Genomic DNA, 24301 nt, shown 5'->3' on the forward strand with positions numbered 1-24301 from the left:
CAACAGATCTTAGTTGATTAATGCTTGAAATATAAAAATTCAAATGCGTACTCTGCATATATGTGTGCGTGAATATGTGTGGCTGGGGATGCAGGAAGGTTATTTGTGGTTTAATTATTCTTAGTAAAAAAGTTTCTTCAACCTGCTCCAAGACAGCAATTCCAACTAATCTGCGCTAGAGACTTTTGGGGCATTTGGAGAGGAGAGAAGGCCTTTAATTCCCCCTTTCTCCACTAGCCTACATCCTCTTTACCTCCTCCAGATACCCTGGCTCAGCATGGGTTACAGACATCAGAATCTCCTCAGTGAGTAGGTTGCCCTTTCCACCTGGAGCTAGGGCTGCTGTCTGAATGGGAATGGAAAAGCTGTGAGCAACACCTAAGAAAGGACGGTTCCCTCTTTCTCTTAGAACTCCACACTGAAAACCTAGAAAAAAGAAAAGGGGCATAGGAAAGTAGACCCACATGCCAGGTTGGTGGGCAATAGAATGTAGGAAAGGTTATCAGAAGACGCTCTGGAGTTAAGTAGCTGGGATTGAATTCTGACTCTGAGCTTCCTTTGTGAACCTAGACAAGATCTATAAATTATCTGTGCCTCAGTTTTCTCATCTATAAAATGGGTATAATACTGCCTATATTATAGAGTTATTAGAACAGTTCTTGAAACCTGATGAGCACTCAGTTGATATTAACTAAAATTATTATTAATAACTATCATCTACTGAGAGCGTACTGTGTTTCCAAGTGCCCCATTAATATAGCTCACACTTCCCTTAGAATTCTTCTCATGGATTTCCACTTTCCAAAGTGAAATCAAATCTCAACTATCTATTTAATGGTGATGTTTCCTTTCTTTGGTTAGCACAATCATTGGTTGATAGTACACAGAAATATGTCATTTTAATTTTTTGTAACAGTAAATTTTACGTTTTTCAACACACATGCCAATTCCTTGAATATATAAAATGAGAATTTAACAATCATGAAAACAAATTTATAGCCTTCACTCACCCCCACTGCACCTTCATTCTATTCATTCTTCAGTGTCAACCAAGACAACTCACATCCTAAGAGAAAAGACAGGACAGAAATCAGAGTCAATGCAACCCATTCTGCCCAATTTCTAAGCATGGTTACTGAGCTAAATATATCCATGCTCTATGGCAGTGAGAAGGATTGAACATCCTGCCAAGGGAGCCACAGTTATGACAGCAATTGTGAAAAGCTGGCGACCTTGCTGGAGACTGCGAGGGAGACCAGTGCTAGATACTTCGTGAGCTGTCATGGACGGAGTGCAGGGCCTATTTAAGGAACCAAGGCTTCAGTGAAGAAGCCTTATCCTTTTGTAAATGAAAGGGCAGAGGCTTCCTTCCAACCCCCTTAGCGGCCTTCTCCAAGCTGCCTCAGCTCAAGAGCCTGAATCTAATTCCAGATATTTTTCATTTGTCTGCAAATCACTACATGGACAACAGAAATTCAGGCCCAGGAAGTAATTTGCAGCAACTCCAAATTATCTACTCTCTTGGAAAGCCCACTTTAAAACCAGATTTGTAAAGGAAGTAGAATTTTGGAAGGGACCCACAATCCTTTTTTGCATCACCGGGAAAACAGCTTCCCTGTAATTCCTTCATTTAAAAAAAGTTCTCATGGATTAATCTCCCCTAGGCACGTATAATTACTGGTATTTCAACTCCATAAGCAATTCAACTGCAATAAATAAACTAAAATAATGAGAATAATAATCTTATAATAACCACACACTATACATGATCAATATCTTTCTTTCATTCTTTATATACAAGATCTCTACCTTCCCATTTCTATCACTATTTCCCAACTCTGATAAGAAAACATTCTGAATAACTCTGAGAAACGTCCCGTGGGATTACTCTAAAGGACATAATTGCAGCTACTGAGAAAGAGACTCAATGTAATTAAGATTCAATTAGTATAAAATTGTTTTCAGAGATTGATAATTGTACCTTGGGCTTTACAATAACCAAACTTAATGCCTGTAACCTCCCCCAGACAGAGGGCAGGTGCCTTCCCACACATCTGCCACATTGTTTCACTGTATCTTGAAGTGTGGCCAATCATAGTTTTGTGTATTTTTTTTCCCAGACACACAATTTTATTTATCTCAGACAGTTTATATATTTGCAAATGACAGCACTTACAAGGGCTGCAAGTGTCTACTGAGAAAATTAACCTGTATGCTATTGTTGGAAATGCTGCTCCCTCCCTCTGGGAAGTGTCTTTTGATTGCTTTCTCATCTAAACTGTTTTATCCTCTCACTGCCTTCTTTCAGTGTAACCCAAACTAGATTGCTTACTGCTAGTGCCATAACCCCCTCTTCTCACTAGGCGCAGAGTTAGAATATATTTTTCAGCCTCTTTTTTTCACCATAGGGTGGAACCTATGCCTGAGATCTTGACAACAAAACATGTGCAAAAGTGATGGGTGCCATTTCCAGTCCTGGGCCATTAGAACCTTCTACGCATGACTCTTGCTCTCTTTTCCTGGCTGAATAGAGAGCACTCTGAGGACCTAGGGCAGGTTGTGGAGCCTTTAGATGGAAGGACTTGCGCCCGTGCCCCTGAATGACTGTGTAGAACAAGGTCTACTCCACCTGACCCTGCCATTGCACACTGACCTATGATGTAAGGAAGAAATAAAACTTTGTTGTGGTAAGAAACTTAGAACTGAGGTTTAAGTTCTAAGTTTAGAACTGGGGGTTTATCTGTTACAGCGACTAGCACTGTTTATCAAAGACAGTTGTTTTTTCACTTGCTTCTGTCTCTCCATTTCCACGGTCATCTCATATTTTCCTCCATTTCTTCTTTTCTTTCATTTATACTGCAAATAATTATTGTGTGCCCAACATACATGCTGGTAACAAAGTACATCCTATGTTAACTGTGTTCAAAGTAGTCCAAATGAATAATCAACCACCTTACGATTTGACAAGCCCAATTATGTAGGCCTACTAATTCTTTAAGAGAAGTGTCGGCAAACTACAATCTGGCTGTTTTGTTAAATTAAATTTTAGGGGAACATAGCCATGCTCATTCATTTACATCTTATCTGTAGTGTAGTGACCTTGGAACCTCCAAGAAAGCAAGAATGACCAATAAGGCCTTGTAACCTGCAGCTTTCTTGCTACACTAGCTGAGTTGAATAGTGATGACAGAGACTGTCCTAAAAAATCTAGTATTTTCTGGTCCTTTGCAGACAAAGTTTAAGAAAAAGCTTTAAACATTTTGGAAAGGATTCTCAAAGGAGAATATGCATGAATTGGGTTTTGGAGAAGTTCACTGTGGCAGAAAAAGAGGAAGAGTGCATTCTGGGGAGGGATAATAATAGGCAAGCAAAAAATATGTAAGTTTAAAGGTTACTCAGACAGCACTGAATGATCTTCCCCTTCAACACCAGTTACTAGTGGGAAGGAGCAACAGGAAGCATCATACCAAAGGGAAATGTTTTGAAACAAGCAAACCTCTTGACTTCAGCCTCTTCATTTTGCCTGAGTACAACATTTTAATAAATAATATCAACACTAAATAGCTTCAAGCTCAACTATAGATAAGTGAGCTGTAAATCTTCATCCATCACTTATCAATAAACTGTAACAGAGTTCTGTTTCCAGGTAATCCTACACAGACACAAAAGACCTTTACACCTATGGTAATAGTAAGAAATATTTAGACAAAATAAAATCATACGTTTCTGTGAGATTTGCAAAGAGTGGCAGGTGCAAGGAAGCCTTAATGAAATGAATTACAGAGAGTATGTCACATCCCTTCTTAGATGAACAGAGAGTATGTAAGTTCCCACACCTGGGAGTGAATACCTGCTCTGCGTATGGGAGGATGGAGGAGCCAGCTTGTTGTAGCTTGGGATGTTTTGAGTGAAAGAGAAATCAGACAAATGTTATTAAACAGTGAAGCATAGCAGGGAAGACTAGAGCCTGACAGAGCCCTAAATGAAAAACGAATTGCTCAGCCTGAGAGAGATCTCCTTGACATAACCCCCAGATTATACTGAGAAGGAAATGGGAGGGAAAAACACATAATTACATAGTCTCTCACATTCCCATGATGCTCAATTTCTAGCGATCCTCCACATTATTTTTTTTCTTTACCATCTTTATTGGAGTATAATTGCTTTACAGTGTTGTGTTAGTGTCTGCTGTATATCAAAGTGAATCACCTATATGCACCTGTATATCCTCATATCCCCTCCCTCTTGAGCCTCTCTCCCACCCTCCCTATCCCACCCCTCTAGGTGGTCACAAAGCACCGAGCGAATCTCCCTGTGCTATGTGGCTCTTTCCCACTAGCTATCTATTTTGCACTTGGTAGTGTATATATGTCCATGTCACTCTCTCACTTCGTCCCAGCTTACCATTCCCCCTCTCCCTCCCCATGTCCTCAAGTCCATTCTCTACATCTGTGTCTTTATTCCTGCCCTGCAACTAGGTTCATCAGAACGATTTTTTTTTTACATTCCATATATATGTGTTAGCATACGGCATTTGTTTTTTCTGACTTACTTCAATCTGTATGACAGACTGTAGGTCCATACACCTCACTACAAATAACTCAAGTTCATTCCTTTTTATGGCCGAGTAATATTCCACTGTATATATGTGCCACATCTTCTCTATCCATTCATCTGTCAATGGACACTTAGGTTGCTTCCATGTCCTGGCTATTGTAAATAGAGCTGCAATGAACACTGTGGTACATGACTCTTTTTGAATCATGGTTTTCTCAGGGTATATGCCAAGGAGTGGGATTGCTGGGTCGTATGGTAGTTCTATTTTTAGTTTTTTAAGGAACCTCCATACTGTTCTCCATAGTGGCTGTATCAGTTTACATTCCCACCAATAGTGCAAGAGGGTTCCCTTTTCTCCACACCCTCTCCAGCATTTGTGTTTATAGATTTTTTGATGATGGTCTTTCTGACCAGTGTGATGTGATACCTAATGGTAGTTTTGATTTGCATTTCTATAATGATTAGTGATGTTGAGCATCTTTTCATGTGTTTGTTGGCAATCTGTATATCTTCTTTGGAGAAATGTCTATTTAGGTCTTCTGCCCATTTTTGGATTGGGTTGTTCGTTTTTGTGGTATTGAGCTTCACGAGCTGCTTGTATATTTTGGAGATGAATCCTTTGCCAGTTTCTTCGTATGCAAATATTTTCTCCCATTCTGAGGGTTGTCTTTTCGTCTTGTTTATGGTTTCCTTTGCTGTGCAAAAAGCTTTTAATTTCATTAGGACCCATTTGTTTATTTTTGCTTTTATTTCCATCTCTATAGAAGGTGGGTCAAAAAGGATCTTGCTGTGATTTATGTCATAGAGTGTTCTGCCTACATTTTCCTCTAAGTGTTTTATAGTGCCTGGCCTTACATTTAGGTCTTTAATCCATTTAGAGTTTATTTTTGTGTAGGGTGTTAGAAAGTGTTCTAATTTCATTCTTTTACATGTAGCTGTCCAGTTTTCCCAGCACCACTTATTGAAAGGGCTGTCTTTTCTCCACTGTATATTCTTGCCTCCTTTATCAAAGATAAGGTGACCATATGTGCGTGGGTTTATCCCTGGGCTTTCAATCTTGTTCCATTGATCTATATTTCTGCTTTTGTGCCAGTCATACTGTCTTGATTACTGTAGCTTTGTAGTATAGTCTGAAGTCTGGGAGCCTGATTCCTCCAGCTCCGTTTTTCTTTCTCAATATTGCTTTGGCTGTTTGGGATCTTTTGTGTTTCCATACATTGTGAAATTTTTTGTTCCAGTTCTGTGAAAAATGCCATTGGTAGTTTGATAGGGATTGCATTAAATCTGTAGATTGCTTTGGGTAGTAGAGTCATTTTCACAATGTTGAGTCCTCCAATATGAGAACATGGTATATCTCTCCATCTATCTGTATCATCTTTAATTTCTTTCATCAGTGTCTTATAATTTTCTGCATACAGGTCTTTTGTCTCCTTAGGTAGGTTTATTCCTAGATATTTTATTCTTTTTGTTTTAATGGTAAATGGGAGTGTTTTCTTAATTTCACTTTCAGATTTTTCATCATTAGTGTATAGGAATGCCAGAGATTGCTGTGCATTAATTTTGTATCCTGCTACTTTACCAAATTCATTGATTAGCTCTAGTAGTTTTCTGGTAGCATCTTTAGGATTCTCTATGTATAGTATCATGTCATCTGCAAACAGTCACAGTTTTACTTCTTTTCTGATTTGGATTCCTTTTATTTCATTTTCTTCTCTGATTGCTAAAACTTCCAAAACTATGCTGAAAAATAGTGGTGAGAGTGGGCAACCTCGTCTTGTTCCTGATCTTAGAGAAAATGGCTTCAGTTTTTCACCACTGAGAATGATACTGGCTGTGGGTTTGTCATATATGGCCTTTATTATGGTGAGGAATGTTCCCTCTATGCCCACTCTCTGCAGAGTTTTTATCATAAATGGGTGCTGAATTTTGTTGGAAGCTTTTTCTGAATCTACTGAGATGATCATACGGTTTTTATCCTTCAGTTTGTTAACATGGTGTATCACATTGATTGATTTGCATATATTGAAGAATCCTTGCATTCCTGGGATAAATCCCACTTGATCATAGTGTATGATCCTTTTAATGTGTTCTTGGATTCTGTTTGCTAGTATTTTGTTGAGTATTTTTGCATCTATATTCATCAGAGATATTGGCCTGTAGTTTTCCTTTTATTGTCACATCTTTGTCTACTTTTGGTGTCAGGGTGATGGTGGCCTCGTAGAATGAGTGTGGGAGTGTTTCTCCCTCTGCTATATTTTGGAAGAGTTGGAGAAGGATAGGTGTTAGCTCTTCTCTAAATGTTTGATAGAATTCACCTGTGAAGCCATCTGGTCCTGGGCTTTTGTTCATTGGAACATTTCTAATCACAGTTTCAACTTTAGTGCTTGTGATTGGTGTGTTTATATTTTCTACTTCTTCCTGGTTCAGTCTCGGAAGATTGTGCTTTTCTAAGAATGTGTCCATTTCTTCCAGGTTGTCCATTTTATTGACATATAGTTACTTGTAGTAACCTCTCCTGATCCTGTGTATTACTTCTCCTTTTTTCATTTCTAATTCTGTTGATTTGAGTCTTCTCCCTTTTTTTCTTGATGAGTTTGGCTAATGGTTTATCAATTTTGTTTATCTTCTCTAAGAACCAGCTTTTTTTATTGATCTTTGTTATCTTTTCCTTCATTTCTTTTTCATTTATTTCTGATCTGATCTTTAGTATTTCTTTCCTTCTGCTAACTTTGGTGTTTTTTTGTTCTTCTTTCTCTAATTGCTTTAGGTGTAAGGTTAGGTTGTTTATTTGAGATTTTTCTTGTTTCTTGAGGTAGGATTGTATTGCTATAAAATTCCCTCTTAAAACTGCTTTTGCTGTATCCCATAGGTTTTGGGTAGTCGTGTTTTGTCATTTGTTTCTAGGTATTTTTTGATTTCCTCTTTGATTTCTTCAGTGTTCTTTTTTTTTTTTTTTTTTTTTGCGGTACGCGGGCCTCTCACTGTTGTGGCCTCTCCCATTGCGGAGCACAGGCTCCGGATGCGCAGGCTCAGCGGCCATGGCTCACGGGCCCAGCGGCTCCGCGGCATGTGGGATCTTCCCGGACCGGGGTGCAAACCCGTGTCCCCTGCATCGGCAGGTGGACTCTCAACCACTGCACCACCAGGGAATCCCCTTCAGTGTTCTCTTGGTTATTTAGTAGCATATTGTTTAGTATCTATGTGTTTGTATTTTTTTTACAGTTTTTTTTTTCCCTGTAATTGATATCTAGTCTCATAGCACTGTGGTTGAAAAAGATACTTGATACAATTTCAATTTTCTTAAATTTACCAAGGCTGGATTTGTGACCCAAGATATGGTCTCCTGGAGAACATTCTACGAGCACTTGAGAAGAAAGTGTTTTTGGATGGAATGTCCTATAAATATCATTTAAGTCCACCTTGTTTAATGTGTCATTTAAAGCTTGTGTTTCCTTATGTATTTTCATTTTGTATGACCTGTACATTGGTGAAATTGAGGTGTTAAAGTCCCCTACTATGATTGTGTTACTTTCGATTTCCCCTTTTATGGCTGTTAGCATTTTCTTTATATACTGAGGTGCTCCTATGTTGGGTGTATAAATATTTACACTTTTTATATCTTCTTCTTGGATTGATCCCTTGATCATTATGTAGTGTTCTTCACCTCTTGCAATAGTCTTTATTTTAAAGTCTATTTTGTCTGATATAAGAATTGCTACTCCAGCTTTCTTTTCATTTCCATTTGCATGGAATATCTTTTTCCATACCTGCACTTTCAGTTTGTGTGTGTCCCTAGGTCTGCAGTGGGTCTCTTGTAGACAGCATATGTATGGGTCTTGTTTTTGGATCCAATCAGCCAGTCTATGTCTTTTGGTTGGAGCATTTAATCCATTTACATTTAAGGTAGTTATCAATATGTATGTTCCTATTACCGTTTTCTTAATTGTTTTGGGTTTGTAGGTCTTTTCCTTCTCTTGCATTTCCTGCCTAGAGAAGTTCCTTTAGCATTTGTTGTAAAGCTGGTTTGGTGTTGCTGAATGCTCTTAAGTTGTGCATATGTGTAAAGGTTTTAATTTCTCCATCAAATCTGAATAAGATCCTTGCTGGGTAGAGTAATCTTGGTTGTAGTTTTTTCCCTTTCATCACTTTAAATATGTCCTTCCACTCCCTTCTGGCTTGCAGAGTTACTGCTGAAAAATCAGGTGTTTACCTTATGGGGATTCCCTTGTATGTTATTTTTTGCTTTTCCCTTGCTGCTTTTAATATTTTTTCTTTGTATTTAAGTTTTGATAGTTTGATTAATATGTGTCTCAGCATGTTTCTCTTTGGGTTTTTCCTGTATGGGACTCTCTATGCTTCCTGGACTTGGGTGACTATTTCCTTTCCCATGTTAGGGAAGTTTTCGACTATAATCTCTTCAAATATTTTCTCAGACCGTTGTTTTTCTCTTCTTCTTCTGGGAGCCCTATAATTTGAGTATTTGTGTGTTTAATGTTGTTCTAGAGGTCTGTCAGATTGTCTTCAATTCTTTTCATTCTTTTTTCTTTATTCTGCTCCCTGGCAGTTATTTCCACCATTTTATCTTCCAATTCACTTATCCGTTCTTCTGCCTCAGTTATTCTGTTATTGATTACTTCTAGAGTATTTTTAATTTCAGTAATTGTGTTGTTCATCACTGTTTGTTTGCTCTTTAGTTCTTCTAGATCCTTGTTAAATGTTTCTTGTATTTTCTCCATTCTATTTCCGAGATTTTGGATCATCTTTACTATTATTACTCTGAATTCTTTTTCAGGTAGGTTGCCTATTTCATCTTCATTTATTTGTTCTTGTAGGTTTTTACATTGCTCCTTTACCTGTATCATATTTTTCTCTCATTTCATTTTTTGTTTGTTTGTTTTTTTTGGTGGGTGGTGCTGTATTTCTGTCTTACCGGTTGTTTAGCCTGAGACGTCCAGCACTGGAGTTTGCAGGCTGTTGGATAGAGCTGGGTCTTGGTGCTGAGATGAGGACCTCCAGGAGGCCTCGCTCCCACTGATATTCCCTGGAGTCTGAGGTTGTCTGTTAGTTCAGTGGTTTAGACTTGGACCTCTGTCCTGGGAACCAAGATCCCGCAAGCTCCGTGGTGCGGGGAAAAAAAAAAAAAAAGGAAGAAAGAAAGAAAAAAAGGAGCAGTACAATATCAAAGAATAAAAAACAAAATAAAATTAGAAAGATAATAAATATATTAGTAAAAATAAAACTATAATTGAAACAACTGCAACAAGGTAAAATAAAACCACAACAGAAAAAAAGAAAAAGAAGGGCCAAAAGGAAAGAGAATAGCAAAGTATAAAATAAAATTAGAAAAATAAAAGATTTATTAGGAAAAATAAAAATATAAAAGAATCAACAACAATGAATCAACAAGGTAAAACAGAACCCCAATCAAAAAGAGGAAAAAAAAAAAGCTCAAGTAGCATTATTAAGATGTCAGGTATCCAAGCCAAGGCAGTTACTTATTCTATTTGCTTGGCGATGTAAAGACAGACTTAATTGATAAAACCCATCTTCTGAGTGGCTTCTTTTTTCTTTTTATCCTCTTTTTTCCTTCTCTTGTCTTCCATTGACTGTTCTTCTCTTTCTTGCTCCTTCTCTCTCATAAACTGCAGCAGTGCTTAAATCCAGCAAATTGAGGCATACAAGGTAGAAATGGAAATGAAAAAAGGTCCAAAAAATGATTTCTGTCTGTCTGTTTTTTTGTATTTTAAATATTCAGAAACCAGCAGAGATTATGTCGGCCATTTTGGCTTGAACTAACTCTCACACTCTCCCTCTTGCTCTCTCTCTCCCAGATCCTGCAGATTTTGATTCAAAGATGAAACTACAGCCTAACCTCCTCCCGGCTCAGATAATGACAAGGTCAGAAAGTCTGTGAAGGAAGTTGGGAGTGTGATTAATCACAGGTGAATACGATATAATTATAATATAATTAAAGCTGTGATCCAGTTCCTGCTCAACACCCCTGTAGGAGAGAGATGAACTACCAGTCCCTCACCCTAATCAAAAGACAGAAGAAGGAACGTACACTCTCTGGATAATAAAACAACAAAAAAAATAATGTACTTCAGTCTCCACTGTTCTTTTATACACAATATCCAGAAAACAGTAAGAAATTATGAGACAGGCAATAAAACAGGAAAATGTGACACTATTTAAGAGACAAACATAGCCCAGAATCAGACCGACAAATGACCTAACTAATGGAATTAGCAAAGATTTTTAAACTAATTTTTGACTATTATAAATCTATTAAAGAAAAGATAAATGCAATGAACGGATAGGGGTTTTAAGGAAAGAAACAGAAACACTAAAATGAGCCAAAAGGAAAATTATAGCACTAAAAACAGAATATCTAAAATTAACAATAATTAAATGTGCCTAATAGCAGTAGGTTAATCATAAACGTGCACTGTTTAGATCTCCTGCTATATGGAGTAAAACTGACTAATAGCCCAGCTACTGGCTCTATAGTGGCAGTCACATCAAAGCCAAGCCTCCTATGGGCTGCTCCCAGCCAATGGCTGAGCATCACAGGGCTATTAATAAAGGTCCAGTCCTATGAGCTGTAGGAATTCTCCAGTGGGTTACTTTGGATTAAGAAATTCCCATAAGCCTGGCAAAACGTTTTTACTTCTGTGTAAAAGTCTAAATTTCCTATACAATCCTCCTTCCCTATCCTTTTCATCTCCTTCACAGGCATCAAACTTTACTTACAATCTGAAAGTTCTCTCTACCTTTTTCTTTTATCCTTCACAGATATTTTCCCAACATATCTTTTGGAAATCTAATCCCATGATTCATTTGCTTCTCAGAGGATCCAAACTAGCACACTAGGATTGTACATTTCAGAAAAAATCATCAGTGGAATTAAAGACAGGTCAGTAGGGATTTTCCAGTCTGAATCTCAGAGAAAAAAAATGATTGAAAGGAAAAAAGAACAGAGTGCATCAGTGACCTAAGAGATCAAATCAAATCATCTAATAGACATGCAACTGAAGTCTCAGGAGAGGACAGAGAGAAAAATATTTGGAGGGCCAATGACTGAACAACATTCAAATTTGATTAGAAATACAGTATCCACTCCAGAATCCAAGAAACTCAGTGAATTTCAAGCAGAAAGAACACAAGCCAAACAACACTGGGGTATATTATGGTCTAATTACTGAAAACCAAGGATAAAGAGAAAACCATACGTGATGGGTTAAGAGGAGACAATGCAGAGAAACAAAGGTGGGGCTATTTGCTTTACAGCAAAAGCAAAGTAGTCCAGATGGCAATGGAACAACATCTTTAAGGGGCTGAGGAAGGGGGATTGTCAGTCTACAGCTTTATAACCAGCAAAGATGTCCTTTAATTGTGGGAATGAGGATGGAGATGTTTTCAGATTGTAAAGGTTGGAAGAGATTATTGCCAGAAGATCCACACTATAGAGGATGCTAAAGGAGGTTCTTTAGGTTGAGGGAGGACAGTGGAGCATGGAGGCTCAGCTCTACAGGAAATAGTAAGCACACCAAAGATAATAAATATGGAAGTCTTTTTTTTCTTTTTCTCAACTTATTTGATGGAAAGTTGACCATTTAAAGCAAAAAAGATAGCAATATGTTGTAGGGTTGGTAACGTGTAGAAGTAAAATGCATGAGGATCATGGCACCAAGGCTGGAGAAGGTGGATAGAAGTATATTGTTGTAGGGTTGTTGCCTTATATATGAGGTGGTGTCATGTTACTTCAAAATAACATGAGGTGGGCTTCCCTGGTGGCGCAGTGGTTGGGAATCTGCCTGCCAATGCAGGGGACACAGGTTCGAGCCCTGGTCTGGGAGGATCCCACATGCCGCGGAGCAACTAAGCCCGTGAGCCACAACTACTGAGCCTGTGCGTATGGAGCCTGTGCTCCACAATGGGAGAGGCCGCGGCAGTGACAGGACTGCACACCGTGATGAAGAGTGGTCCCCGCTCGCCACAACTGGAGAAAGCCCTCGCACAGAAACGAAGACCTGACACAGCCAAAAATAAATAAATTAATAAATTAATTTTTAAAAAATAATAAAATAACATGAGGTGAGGTGGGGATATCTATTGCAGTCCTATAGAAAACACTAAAAAATTTTTAAAAAGGGATAAAATTAAAAACAATAAAAGTAATAACCTATAATGACTACAAGCTTTTTGACCATGACCTACAATAATAAATATATCTATCACTACCTGTACACAAGTGCTCCACAACAATCTTACACACACAAACATACATATAACAGAAAAAAAATTATTGAAAGTAATACTAATGATTACTAAGTGCAATGAATGCTTTTTATTCTTTTTCACTTTTTAACATCAATCATTACCTATTGAATCAATTTTATTACCAATCACAACTTCTCTATAGCATCTGTTGTGTCAGGCCATTTACTTAAAAAATATTTTTAAATTTACTTTTGTTACTTAATTGATGTTTACCAAAAAATTCCAGGACATAAGTTATCCCTATTTTAGAAATGAGGAAACAGACATGGAGAAATTAACTAACATTCTTAAGATTGTAAGGCTAGTAAGTGGAAAAGGTAGGATGTTAATCTAGATATAAGAAGTCCAATTGCTGTGCTCTTAACCACTATATCACACTACCTCTACCTTGGCCACTACATTTGGGGAACTGGGTGCCAGGGATGGGTGCATGTAACTACATGCATTTTTCTTGGGATAAATACTAGTTTTTACCTGTAACCTGGAAAAAGCTTGAGAATCACAGTACCACCCCACCCTAATTTACAGTTTGCTTTTTCCTACTGATAACTAAAATCTGTTCACATTATCTCAGTAGATTCTCTAAAAAGCTCCAGTCATTCAACCACAATAAAACTCTAACTTTCAAGGCTCCATATCCTATACTTTCCTTTGTATGTTATTGGTGAGTGGGTGGCAACAGAAATCTACAAAACATACAAATGAGAAACTTTACTGAAGCTATTTTTCAGTTCTAAAATTCTATAAACCTATAATTCTAATCAAGGACCCAGCCACCTGCTATTCTATAACTAAGCCACAAGATGGGCAGTTGTCTAAATTGCTCAGAAAGATATACAAAAGCAGGGGTTCCTTAGTTTGTTAGTCTGCCCTGAAGTTTTGCCAGGCCTAAAGTTAATTACAGTCTCTTGGTGCAATTTAACCATATTCCTCTTAGTTTATTGTCTATCATACAGATAGAATAGCTTTCCCTCAGGATAATCATTTTTTTCATGTACTTATATAATTGAAAATAACTATGTATTCACTATTTAGCTTTTTCCTCTCTAGACTAAATAAATACAATCCCCTTAATCTTCCCCCACTGGCTTGACTTTCTCTGTAATCATTTCGGTGGTGCCTCTTAGAAGACCCTCTCTAGTTTCTCCACATGCATTTTAAAGGGTGGAACCCCATATTGATTGCATTACTTTAATGAGGGCCTGACCAATGCCAAATATGGCTGGATGATCTGCCCTCTTGCCTGCTGTGCTCTTGCTAACAGAAGTGAGTATTACATTAACATTTACAAAAATATTATTGCCAGTTTTCTGGATCATCATCAGCTGAAGCTGAATCCCACTCATACAAACTGCTATAAACCAACTGAACCAGTGCCTTGCATTCTCTGTTTTAAAATATCTGCTCCTATATTTTAAAGGCATTTAGATTTCTTCTTTCATGACTTGGATTTTCTTACTCAGGTTTTATTTATTTATTTTTTTTCTGTATTGTGACATTATTGTTTTTACTGATTTCAAGTTCTCTTTATATTAAGGATTTCAATTATTTGGTGTTTGTCTATGTATTTCTTTTTAGGTTTGTATATAATCAAATATATTGCCAGTTTTTTTGTTTGTTCTTTCCTCCATCATTTTTATGGAAAGTTCTTCTTTTTTTTTTTAATTTATTTGTTTTTGTCTGCATTGGGTCCTTGTTGCTGCGTGTACACTTTTTCTAGTTGCGGTGAGCAGGGGCTACTCTTCGTTGCGGTGCATGGGCTTCTCATTGCAGTGGCTTCTCTTGTTGCGGAGCACGGGCTCTAGGTGCCCAGGCTTCAGTGGTTGTGGCATGTGGGCTCAGTAGCTGTGGCTCATGGGCTCGAGCACAGGCTCACTAGCTGTGGCGCACAGGCTTAGTTGCTCCATGGCATGTGAGATCTTCCCAGACCAGGGCTCAAAGCTGTGGGTCCCCTGCACTGGCAGGCAGATTCTTAACCACTGTGCCATGAGGGAAGCCTGGAAAGTTCTTTTCAATCCCAAGATCAACCAATAATTATCTGTATTCATTTTAACTTTTTTTTTAACATTTCACACTTTTTTGTAATCAACTTGTTAATAATATAGCATTAATTTTGGTATTTATACTAGTGTGAGATATGGTAAAAATCTCACATATGTGTATGTGAGTGAGAGTTTGCCAACTTTTCCAATTTTTCCCTTTTCCATTGGTTTGTGGTACTTTCTTTATAATACATGAAATTCTCATATAATGAGATATGTTTCAGAATTATCTGTTTATATATTAAAAAGTATAGAAACACTTATATCATATATAAAAGGCTCTTAAGAAATAAACCCCCTATAGAAACATGGACAAAAAACATTCATAAAAGGAGAAATTAAAGTTCTTATACACATATGAAAAACATTCATCTTTATAACTAAAGAAGTAAAAAACCAAAATTTATACAACTTTTTGTTTTGAATAATGAAAGATTTTTTTCAAAATTATTTTAATATTGCGGTTGTTGAGATTGTTTTAAAATGCATGCTCTCAAACACTGCTGTTGCAGTTCTTTTTCCTAATATTTTCTTTTGCTAATTTTCAAACCTTCAGAAAATGTAAAAGTATAGTACAATGAATACCCATGTACCCCTCACCTATATTCACTAATTGTTAACATTTGCCAAATTTGCTTTTTCTCTCTGTATATGCATATCTGTGCAGTTATGTACATACACATATGTGTATATATATGTATATATGATATGTATAATTTTTTGCTGAACCATTTGAAAGTTAGTTGCAGACACCATGATACTTCAGACTCAAAGATTTTAACCAGCAGCTGGAGGTGTTTTAAACATGAACAATATATTTCAAAAGCAATTTGGAAGATGTATCAAAGCCTTCAAGATATAAAATCAGCATGACAAATTCACTTCTGAGTATCTGTTCAAAAGATTTTATTCTCATTCCTCAATTTGAGCCTCCTTTTTTATGGCATCCAGTATAATATTGGCCCTTATTTATGATTCATTAGAAAACTACTCAAATAATTACAAAGGAGACATATAAAATTAAATCTAGCTTCTGACACTAACAGAATGCATGCATCTGATAGATTTTGTCCCAGAAATTTGTTTTTTCATACATATGTATTTTATTATACCAAAAATCAAAATAGATAAGATGTGGACTTGCTCTCAAGAAGTTTGTTTTCATTAGTGCTTTTAAGGCCATGCCTAGAAATTCAGACTTTTCTTAGAAGGGGATTGAAGGATTTTAGATATAGGTCTAGTCTGATTTGCATTTCAGAAGGATAATTGTAAAGACAATTTTAAAGTTAAATTGAATGGGGGAAACACTTATTAAGGAAAGCAGCTGGGAGGCTGTTGCAATTGTACAGGAAGTTGAAATGAGAGCAGAAAGAAGTGGACAGGTTCAAGAGAAATTAACATGAAAGAAATAATAAGAGAGGAAGGTTTGTTGAACATTTGGGTTAAGTGAAAAGGAGGACTGCAGGATCCCTTTCAGGTTTCTGGACCTAGGCTACTGGTGATGGTGGTGCATCCATGACTAGAGAGGTAGGAATAAAGAAAGTCTGTGGAGAACAGGGAGAACAATCATAAGTTCAGTTCGGTGTGTGTGAGGTGCTCAATATATGAGGCTTGCTCTGGAGATGTGGTAGGAGTTATGGAATTTGATGAAAATACGGATTTAGAAGACATCAGTGTATAGTCAGGGGTTAACACCACGGGAGTAAATGAGATCATCTAAGAACAGTGAGAAAGGTAAGAAGAAAATTAAGGCTGGATCTCTAGAAAACAGTTTAAAAGTAAACAATAAAACAAAAAAATAGAAAGTTTAGAAAATACTGAAAAATTTGTATAATCTAGGGAAGGAAGGTCTTCCTAAAAGCAAAATAGGACACCCAGACATCATAAAGGAAAAGACAGATGTCCTTAACTACATACATGTAAACTTTTTTTATGACAAAAGACACCATTAAATAAAGTTAAAAGTTAAACTACTGATGGGTAGCAAAATATGCCACCCAAAGTATGCCTCTTTGGCATAAGGATTATTAGGAGCTAAAGACAATTGAGAAAAAGCAAATACAAGAAAAACTCTCTGCCCTCCCCCAATTTGCCTAAAAGCAAGACATATATTGGTAAAGGCGTTCCCCCCTCCCCCCACCACCTCCCTCTACCAGGAACGACAGAAATTAATTGGAGACACTCTAGAAATTTACCAGCGCAGAGACAACACCAGAGAAACCTACACAACAAACTTTACTAACTAGCTCTTATCTTCCATTAGTTCTCCCACATATTTACCTTCCCACAATTTGCCACCCTAGAAACTCAAGGTCCCTTTCCTTCGTCTCATCACTTCTGTCAAAATTTATTGTTCTTTTGTTAAGATGCTGCATAACACCAAGTTCTTACCACCCCTTTGAGTTACTCATCACTGAGTACTCCTATGTGTATGCACAATGAGCATGTTAACAAACATCTGTTTTTCTCTCATTAACCTGTCTTTTGTCAGTTTAATTTACAGGGCCTCAGCCAATGAACCTAAGATGGATAGAGGAAAAAGCTTTTCCTCCCCGGTCACAGACTGTAATGCATATGATAAAAAGCTCCTACAGATGATAAGCAAAATGCTTAACATCCCAATGGAAAAATGGGCAAGTATATAAACAGTGTTACCAAAAAGTGAAATTCAAAGGACAATAAACTTATGAAAATATACACAATCTAACAAATTGTTGGGGAAATTCTAATTAAAATATTGATGAGATTCCACTTCTCACCCATAAAATCGGCAAAAAATTAATATATGTTCAACTTCAGTGGAGAGGTAGGGAAATGAATGTGCCTACTCACTACACGGTCGATGGGGTTGTAAACTGCCATCTCCTTTCAGGAAACACAGCAACATACATTAAAATGTAACACACGTGATGGAGCAACGTCAATATCATATCCGGAAGAAATAAAAGTGCCAAAATGTTATTTGTGTGTATGGAAGTGTAGATGTATTCATAATCATATATTTATTTATAATATATGTATGTATATGTAAGTATATTTATTGTAACATTTTAAAATACAGTAGGGAAGTCCCTGGTGATCCAGTGGTTAGGACTCCACACTTTCACTGCCAAGGGCTGGGGTTTAATCCCTGGTCAGGGAACTAAGATCCTACAAGCTGCGTGGCACGGCAAAAAAAATTAAATAAAATAAAATACAGTAATCACAAAAAATAGGTGGATTGTCCAAAAACAAGGAAATAATTGAATTAACTAGGAGTCATTTATACTACAGAATATTGTGCTACTATAAATATAATTGGTGGGATCTATATTAGTTGACCAGAAGAGATGTCCAGATGAGTAAGTGAAAAAAAGAAGTTTCACATTTGTGTATAGGTGATTCCATCAACACAAACACAGCCTCTCCATATATGAGGACATGAATTTAGGTTTATTTGTATAAGCAGGAAGAAAAAGAAATGTGAGGAGACCCATATAGCAAACAACTAACATCTGTTTTTCAGATGAGGAAAAATGGATTGCATGGAATAAGGGAAGAATATCAACTTTTTCTTTATAAATCTTCCAGTGGTTTCAAACATGCCTTATATTAGTAATTTTTTAAATAAAAAAATACAAGAATAATGCACAAAGTGGTAACTCAAGAACTGTCAAGAAATTTACAGATATCAGTAATTGAGTTTTCATTTTTGTATATTTTACAATATATTTTATATATTACATTATATTTTACATTAAAATATTTGTTAAGTATAAAATATAAAAACATTGTTCAAATAAAAGCACATATCACATCTCACCACTTAACAAAAAATTCCTTTCACATCAGTGGTCCTAATTTACGCCTAAGTAGTTCTTGTCACTGTAGGATTCAGGCAAGCATGGGCTTGCGTAGAGTCAGACCCACTGGGGTTGATTTGCATGAGAAACTGCAAGGCCTTCGAAGAAAATCTAACTTAAACAGTTAGAATTGGACACATACTTTTGGTCAAACAGTGTTGGGAGGAGTGTGATGATTTGGAACACAGCATAAGGACAAAGGTCAGCATTAACATCCTTACCATTCAATGTTTTCTGACCCCATTGAGAAGACAAGGTTGTACCATTTGGGGACCACTGTAGGAGATGTGACATTAAGGTGGAAGCACACCTAGTGTCACAACAGCAGCAGTCACCCTTGCTGGGCACAGCAGCATCGTGGTGACACCGGAAGCTTTATCGGGTGTCTACAGAATCTGCACCTACAGCAGCAAGATTCAGAGCAGCAGGAAGATGTGTTTCAATAAAGGGCATTGGAAGCTGCAGGAAGGCCCCTCTATATTCTGCTTTATTCAGTTACCATTATGGAATCCTTCTCTACATCTCTATGGTCTTCTTAATTATTTTAAATGGATAAATAATATTTTATTTATATGATATATGTAGTTTATTAACCTTGTTTTCTGTTTTTGACTTTTTCTAGTATTATAGAAGTTCATACATATAGCTTTTTGATGTTCAATTATTTTCTTAGAATAAATTCCCAAGAGTACACTGATGGATTAAAAAGATTTGAACATTTGCATATGCATGGTGATACACTGCCTTGTTTTCTTGTTTTCCCAAAATACTGAACCAATTTAGCATGCCATCGGCAATGACTGAATTATCAAGCTTTTGCCACAAACAGGACAGTTAAGTGTTGTCTTTTACATTTAACAAATATTTGTTGAGTGTCTACTATGACCAATCACTCTTCTGGATACAGGAGAGCAGTGAACGAAACCCAAAACTCCCTGCCAGCATTGAGCTTAGATTTAGTGGAAGGAGGCTGGTTTATTAGACATAAAGTCATTTTCTTGAAGTGTTGTTTCAGCTTCATGTGCTTGGATACTCGTGAAGGTGATCACCGTTCTGTTTCTTTGCTGGTTGTCATTGCCATTGTGTGAATTGCTTATTCATGTCTTTTTCCCAATGTATTACATGAGTTCTTCATGTGAAGGCTCATGAGATGCCTCGAAGCTTCTATTTCCCTCCAAGTTCCCACGTGGCCTCCTAAGGCCCGGGATTGTCCTTAGAAATCACTGCCCTTTCATCACCACATAAAGAATTTATGTACAGCTGGGCTTTCCTGGTGGCTCAGTGGTTAAGAATCCACCTGCCAATGCAGGGGACACAGGTTCGAGCCCTGGTCTGGGAAGATCCCACATGCCGTGGAGCAACTAAGCCAGTGCGCCACAGCTACTGAGCCTGCGCTCTAGAGCCCCCAAGCCACAACTACTGAGCCCGCATACCACAACTACTGAAGCCCACGTGCCTAGAGCCCGTACTCTGCAACGAGAAGCTACCACAATGAGAAGTCCTCACACCACAACAAAGAGTAGCCCCCGCTCGCCACAACTAGAGAAAGCCCGCGTGCAGCAACAAAAACCCAACGCAGCCAAAAATAAACGAAGAATTTACATACAGCTAAGACATATCCACCTACCATGGCGTCCTGTTTCTCCTGCTTGCAGACCTTCCATTTTGCAATGGAAAAACAATGGGAAACACTGTTCCACCATTTTCTCTGCCCATGGAAGCCATTTCTCTCCTTGTCACTGAGGTAGATTTTCTAGGATGGCTCTCCCAAGACAGAGATTCGTTCCACATCCAGGTTATATTCTCTCAGTTTTTCCTTTCTTTCTCCCTCTGTAGTAAAGGACCCTCCTTGAGTCAAAATTCCTAGGTGACCACATCTTGCCCTACCCGAGGACCACTCCAATTCTCCAGCTCCCAGAGCCTTGCCAGACACCAGATCAGCCCCCTTCTCCCTGTGCACAGGCCACGTGCAACGAGGACACCCCAGGTGCATCCCCACGACACCAGCCCTGCTCCCACCTTAGACGTGGGTCTTCTCTGCTCCCACAGCCCAGCACGTGGAGAAGAACTGGTCCACTGTTTTCACTTCTCCTTTGAGGATTTTTACCACAGATGGTGGCCTCTGTTTGTCATGTCTGATGTGATCCTTTCCCGTCTGATGACCTAAGTTATTTTGTTCTTGTTGTTGTACATGTGTTTACAAGTCTTTATGTAGCCAAATCTGTCAGTCTTTCCCTTTGTGATTTCTTCTCACTTCACAGTATAAAAATAATAATAATAATAGTTTCTCCAGACCTCTGACAGGCAATAACTTATATTTTCTGCTATGTTTTCTGTTACCAATCATGTTAGCCATTCAAAGTTCATTTTTATCATGAGGCATGAAATTGGGAATATTAAATTGATTTTTTTTCCAAAAAATGCTAGCTACAAATCCTAAATAATGTGTATTAAATAATTCTTTTGCTGTTCGTTTGAGATGTTTCATTATGTATTATATCCTTCTATACAGTACACATATTTCTGGACTATACTATTCCATTTATCTACATGCTTATTTGGGGAAGACTAGCTCCACTTTAACATTCTACTTTGTAAAATACTAGTTAATGTTCTTAGTTGAGCATGGCAGCGTTACGTATGTGGGCCCTGGACATTTAGAACCCTGGCTCAGCAATTTACTAACCATCATGTGAACTTGGGCAAGTTACTTACCTTCCCTTGGCCTCAGTTTCCTTATTTGTAAAATGGGGATAATAAATACACCTATCTGTTTTGTGTAAGTGAGGTATTTATTCTATGTAAAACATTTAGAATAACGTCTGCCATATAGTAAGTGCTCAAAACATGCTATCTATTTTTGCAGAAACAAATTATAGTCATCGTTAAGTTCAAAAATTCTGTTGAGATTTTTGAGTTGGATTATGTCCAATCTATAAACTGACTGAATAAAACAGAAGTCTTTCTCTATCATTACTTTTAAGGATAATTGTACACCTCTCCATTGGTCTTCGCTAATATTATTCAGTAAAGTTCTGTCTACATTAAATAAGACACGTAACTCTCTTTTAAAAATACTTATTCTTAAATAATTTAGATGTTATGTCATTACTATGAGCTGAGATAAAGGACTCAGTGATTTGTATATATTTATTTTGCATTCATCTTTCTGCTTTATTGATGCCTATAGTCTTTTTTTTTTTTTTTTGCGGTTCGCGGGCCTCTCACTGCTGTGGCCTCTCCCATTGCGGAGCACAGGCTCCGGACGCGCAGGCTCAGCGCCCATGGCTCACGAGCCCAGCCGCTCCGCGGCATGTGGGATCTTCCCGGACCGGGGCACGAACCCGTGTCCCCTGCATCAGCAGGCGGACTCTCAACCACTGCGTCACCAGGGAAGCCCTATAGTCTTTTTTTAGACTTTTCACTTTAGTTTTTAAAAGTATACAATCACAATATCCAAAAATGACATTTTAATTTTGTTTTCAAATACTAATTCTACTGATTTTTTATATCTTCTTGCACTGGCTAGAACTCCAAAACAATATTTAACACATATGAGAATGGTCATATTTGTTCTTCTTACTGATTTGAAAAGGAAAGTTTCTAATAGGAGAAAGGAGACTTTGGCATAAGACTTTATACTGATGGTGTCTCTTCCTAGCTGAGAATCCAGAACGAATCCCACAGTCTCCTGGAACCACAGCTTCTTCATCAGTAAGATGAGGATATGAACACTTATCTCTCATAGTCATAGGAATAGCTGAGATATCATATGTAAAGTGCACTGGCACTTAACGTAGACAGGATACATTTCAATCCCATCTATTCTTTATATTCCATATATTTATCTATTAAGGAACTCTATCATTCTGTTCCTAAATTTCTATTGTTTCTATTATAAATGGGTATTCAAACGGATAGTTCTTAAATGCACTGATTTTGTGATTAAAATTCAACTTGAAAACTACCACACAGGAAAAAAAATGGCATCTTTGGTTTCACATCTCCTGGCATTTATGACTTATCTCTAGTCCCTAAAAGTACACTTGTTTCATAACACCTATGCAATAAATATTTGCTGAATATTTTGTTGAATGAATGAGCTCAGTTAATTCCAAAAAATTCCTAAGATTTGTTTCCCAGCTAATTCATAGGTAACAATTCACAGTTGAACACCACTTTCTTTGTCAAATCCAGCAAAAGGAACTTGAAAACTTAGTGAATACACATAGACATACACACATATATATACATATGTATATATGTACACACATATATGTTTATATTGATATATTTCATATATGTTATTCAAAGCCAAAGTTTTTCTAAGAGTAAGAAAGGCTTTGCTTACTAGGGAAAAAATTTAAAAAACTTAAAAAAAAATTGTTTTACTTTTATGTACTGGTACGTATAAATTTTAAAGATTAACATAATTGAAAAAACTAATTGAATTCATTAAACCACCAAAATTTTGCTAATCCAATACCACCAACCCAGAGAAATGATTAAATTAGTTCTTAGTTTGCATTAGTTTTGCTCACTATAAGCATCACACTTTTAAACTAGAACTCTATCATATCACATCTTGACTAAAATACTTAACTGTTTGAGTTACTTTTCTCTTGATGATCTATATAAAACATCGGCAAACATGTTAAGATCCAATGGTAAAGAGTGAGAGAAGGACTATAGAAAGGGAAAAAATAAAAAGCAAAAGGAGAAATAATATAAATGACCAAATTTCGATTCTGTGTATTTCCTTAACAATAACTAGGACACTGTACAGTATTTCAAGGAGTTATTTAGTTTTTCCTTTGAGCTGAATTGCAACTCTGACTACCTGTAATTGAGTACTAACCACGTGACAAGCAGTTTCTGTGCATTGATTCATTTAATTCTTATCACCACACTGAAATGCAGGTACTTCTCACTTCATCTCCATTTTTAAGATGAGGAAACTGAGGCTCAAAGAGGTTACATTATTAGGCTGAGGTCATACAGCTGGTTCATGCCAGCTGAGGTGAGAGATGAAGCCAGATCTACCAGGCTTCTGGCCCATCCTTACAGTCCTGTGGTCTGCAGCCCCTTCAGGAGGAACTGCATCTGTGTGCAGGTTGAGCCCCTGTATGGAAGCAAATACAGTCGCAGATCTACCAGCAGTGGCAAAATAAGCCCTGGTCACTAAGCTATTTCTTTGTGAATTTGCCAGTGTTCCTTCATATACAGCATCACATACAGATTGACAGATTTGAAATGTCCATACTCTGTCAGGTAAATGCAAGCTCAAGGTACTGGCTACCTCTGGGAGGGGAGAAGAGAGGGAGGGCATTAGGCTACAGGAGGAACACACAGGGAGATGCAAGTTATTGATACTATTCTGATACTTAGGTTGGGAGGTAGTTTCATGGGTCATCATTATTGTACTCTAGTATGTCTCAAATTTTATATAAAATATAATTTTAAACTATTAAAGCAAAAAAATCTCCTCTGGGCATACTTCGCATAAACAATGAACAATTCCTATCCTCTCTACCCTGCCTCATTCTATAGTGACAAAAGGTATGTAAACCGTGCCAA

The 24301-nt window shown here is 37.3% G+C and overlaps 1 long non-coding RNA gene across 1 annotated transcript in view; it reads right to left on the reverse strand.

The window, feature by feature from the left end:
- LOC137202265 (uncharacterized) overlaps positions 1-24301 on the reverse strand; it is a 359901-nt gene that overhangs the window by 206487 nt on the left and 129113 nt on the right. The window contains exon 3 of the long non-coding RNA XR_010932520.1: positions 1011-1066. This is a non-coding gene — a long non-coding RNA (uncharacterized lncRNA). The remainder of the gene's footprint in view (positions 1-1010; positions 1067-24301) is intronic.

Source organism: Pseudorca crassidens, chromosome 11 (assembly GCF_039906515.1).
Source record: "Pseudorca crassidens isolate mPseCra1 chromosome 11, mPseCra1.hap1, whole genome shotgun sequence".
In the NCBI taxonomy this organism is placed as follows: domain Eukaryota; kingdom Metazoa; phylum Chordata; class Mammalia; order Artiodactyla; family Delphinidae; genus Pseudorca; species Pseudorca crassidens.